A 4,206-nucleotide genomic window follows, 5' to 3' on the forward strand; every position below is an offset into this window, starting at 1 on the left:
TCCACTGCCGCTGCTGCCTCCTCCCACACAGGCCACGCTCGGCACCGTTGCTTCCTTCCGTTCGCCCATAGGTGCCCGCGGCCGGTGGCCCGGCGAGGCAGAGCTCTTTGGCGACGAGGCGGCGGCCCGGCGAGGCGGAGCTTTGTGGCGGCGAGCCGGCGACAGCTAGGTTACTCTCGCTGCTCCTCCGCTCGATTGGGGATTTTCTGGTGTGCCTGTACTGTTGTTGCCGCCTCTTCTCGCAGCGCCGCTTCTTCTTTCTCAAGCTACCTCACACAGCTCTCTCCTTTCTTTGTTTCCCTCAAGAACACACAAGGAGAAACTCACACACACAGACACACACACACACACGCATGTACCAAGGAGGAGCCTAGAAAGCTTTGCCAAGACGCTCTTCCCCTTGGTGGATACGCTGGCTACATTGTTTTTTTTTTTTTGCGGGCATGGCTACATTGTTTCTGCCTCAGCCCTCTCGGCCGCCTTTCTCATTCATTTGCTCAACTTATATAGCGAAGTACAAGACTCAACGCACACACTAGCCAGCCGCCATGCCCGGCCACTAACCCAACTAATCTACCTACATGCAGGCGCACGTACACCACCCATGCAATCTCTCCACAACGACCGCAGGACCTGGCTGCTAACAAACTCATCGATGCTTATGCGGCCGTTGCGCAACTCTCGCTTGTCCTCCCACGCCCTTTTGCGCTGGAGTTCCACAATCTTCTCTACCCTTGAGATTTGTTCTAGTGGGTCAATGTTGTCATCCAAGGGCCCCGTCCCCGCTCTCAATCTCCTCTCGTCTCCCTTCTCCCCCTCTGTTCCACCTTAAACTCGACATGATCAGGAGTTTCATCAGAGCTGGAGGTGCGGTGTCGCGGCGATGTGTCCGGCCGGCGTCGGCGACATATATGGAGGTTGGGAAGCATGTACAAAGAGAAACTAATTAACTAATAGCTATATCTAACTATCTTCGTTAGTTGCTCAAAAAAGCTTCCATCAATAATTATTTTGATTATAATCACGATCATTTCCATATGTTGAATATATTGTGTTGCACAGCTTATTCTTTCCCTTCTACATGGTATCAGTTTTTTAGGTTTCTTTCTCGCTTCCGCCACCGCCGCCGCCGCCGCGCGTCTCCTCCGTGCCGCCGCCACTAGTAGAAAAAAGGCCTTTAGTTCTGGTTCATAAGGGCCTTTAGTCCCGGTTCTGAAACCGGGACTAAAGGGTCGTTACTAAAGCCTCCCCTTTAGTCCTGGTTCTTACACAAACCGGGACTAAAGGCCCTCCACGTGGCCGCTGCCTGGAGGTCCATCTTTAGTCTCGGTTGGTAACACCAACCGGTACTAAAGGAAATTTTATGATTTTTTTTTAAAAATTGAATTTTTTTTGAATTTTAAATTTCTGAATTTTTTTAACCTCTAATCTGTAATCACCCCTCATCATTCCAAATCATCTAACTTTCCGGACGGTCACCCATCCTCTCACTACTCCAGCCTGAGCACGCTTTACTTCCAGGTTCTATTCTCCCTCGTTTCCAAGTCTGCACTTGTTGTTTTTCTGACAATGGTAAGATGTCAATCCTATTAACCCTCAGGAATTTATCTTGAGTTTGAAACTATTGTTTAAAAAACAATAATTATTTAGTAACACTAATATTTCTTAAATAAGTAGTTTGACCATAGTTTGACCATAGTTTGACCAGATTTGAACAAAATTCAGAAAAACTGAAATAATTATTTAGTAACACTAATATTTCTTCAATAAGTAGTTTGACCATTGTTTGACCACAGTTTGACCAGATTTGACCAAAATTCAAAAAAACTGAAATAATTAATTAGTAACACTAATATTCTTGAATAATTATTTAGTAACACTAATACTTCTTGAATAAGTATTTTGACCATAGTTTGACCAGATTTAACAAAAATTCAAAAAAACTGAAATTTGAGCATAACTTTTTTTCCTTTTAGAATTTGAGGATTCCAAAATTTTGCAAACAGGCCATAGGTGGTCAAAATCGGATGCGGATTTTCGTGGTGAACATTTTAATATATTATACGTTTTTTTCTGACATGGTATGCAAAAGTTATAGCCATTTTATATTTTCCCTGCACTTTTTGCAAAACATGTCCAAATTTAAGTTTTTAAATGTTCCTAACTAATACATGTAGTAACATAACTACATCTGGAAGGATTTTAATTTTTGAAGTTTTTATCATTTTATTTTGCTTTTTACAAAACCGCAAAGGCGATGAGGAGGGAGGTAGAGTTTGAAAATGAGACCTTTAGTACCGGTTTCTTTAGTACCGGTTCGTGCCTAAAGGTCCCATTTGAACCGAATAATGCATGTACGGTGCCCTCGCCGCTCGAACCGGGACTAATGCTCACATTAGTCTTGGTTCGTAATGCAACCGAGATTAATGCTCTTTTCTGGCCGAACGAAAACCCTGTTTTCTACTAGCGCGCCGTTCGCGCGCCCTCCGCGTCGACCGCCGCTCCCGCATCTCCCTGCCTCACGCGCATAGCCGCCAGCTGTCGCCAGCCCCGATCGATCCTACCTCGCGCGCGTAGCCGCCGGCTGCCGCAAGCCCCGATCGATTGTGTTGCATGCATGTTGCTTGATCGATCCCGCTAGCCTGCCTAGTGCGTACGCCTGCTTAGCTTAATCTCTTCATCTATTCTACTACTATTACACCACGGTGCTACTTCTTTCCTTACATGTTTACAAGCATAGTCTATCAGCTACTGGAGTTCTTGCTGGCACGCCGCTTGCTCGTTGCCCCGCTTCGCTCTCCAACCAGCATCATCCGCGCCCGCTCGCCAGATCGTCCAAGCCGCCTCTATCCGCCGCCGCCGCCGCACCGGGCCGCCGCCGCCGCCGTCCGTGCCGCCGCCGCTGCGATGTCTTCTGCCACGTCGTCTCTCTTCAGCTACATGTACATGGACGCACCGGATCCCTTCACCATGCCGCAGATTTTTCCGGCGGGCCATCCGGCCTACTTTACTGTGCCGCAACAGCCGGCCAGTGCCGGCTCCGCAGCTCTGCTCGCCACGCCGATGGTAAGCGGCCATGCTCCGCCCGCCCCTGTTCAGCCCTACAGTGGCTTCGCCTCGTTGCCGGTCTCACCGCCATGGGACACCACTTCCTTGGCCACCCTGCACTCGGCCCCATCACTGGCGGCGCTTGGTACATGGACTCGGGCGCCACCGCACACATGACATCTCATCCCGGTACTCTAACCTCCTCCACTCCGGTTCATACTCCTACTTGCATCACTGTTGGCAACGGTTCCTCTTTACCTATCACACATGTTGGTCGTGCTTCGTTTCCTTCCACATCTGCACCTATCACTATGTCTGATGTTCTTATGTCTCCTGATTTAGTTACGAACCTTGTATCTGTTCGTCGTCTTGCCCGTGAGAATCCCATTACCGTTGAATTTGATGATGTCGGTTTTTCTGTAAAGGACGCCCGTACTCGGATGGTCCTTCACCGTTGCGATAGTCCTGACGAGCTCTATCTGGTGCACTCCACCACCCTAGTCGCCCTCGCCGCGGGTGTCGACCTTTGGCATGCTCGTTTGGGACACCCAAACTCCACCACTTTGCGTCAAATACTTAAGAGTTTTTCATTCTCATGCAATAAGATCGACGACCATACTTGTGAGCCTTGTCGTCTTGGCAAGCATGTTCGTCTTCCCTTTAGCGCATCTACCACTATTTCCACTTTTCCGTTTCAATTATTGCATAGTGATGTTTGGACATCCCCGGTTGCAAGCAACACGGGTTACCTATACTATTTGGTGATCTTAAATGATTTTTCTCATTATGTGTGGACATTTCCTCTTCGTCGAAAGTCCGACGCCCTTGCCACACTCACCGCCTTTTATTCCTATGTCACTACACAGTTCGGTCGTCCTATCCTTACTTTACAAACTGACAATGGAAAAGAGTTTGACAACGCTGCTGTTCGTAACCTTCTAGCCTCCCACGGCACTATCTTCCGCCTCACTTGCCCCTACACGTCCCAACAAAATGGGCGTGTTGAACGTATCCTTCGCACTCTTAATGACTGCGTCCGCATGTTACTCTTTCACTCTAACGTGTCTGTTTTGGCCGGACGCTCTTGCCACCGCCACCCTCCTCATTAACATCCGCCCGTGCCGCCCACGCTGGAACTATGCCCCTCACCATCTCCTC

This window comes from Triticum aestivum, chromosome 1B, assembly GCF_018294505.1.
Source record: "Triticum aestivum cultivar Chinese Spring chromosome 1B, IWGSC CS RefSeq v2.1, whole genome shotgun sequence".
Classification (NCBI taxonomy): Eukaryota; Viridiplantae; Streptophyta; class Magnoliopsida; order Poales; family Poaceae; genus Triticum; species Triticum aestivum.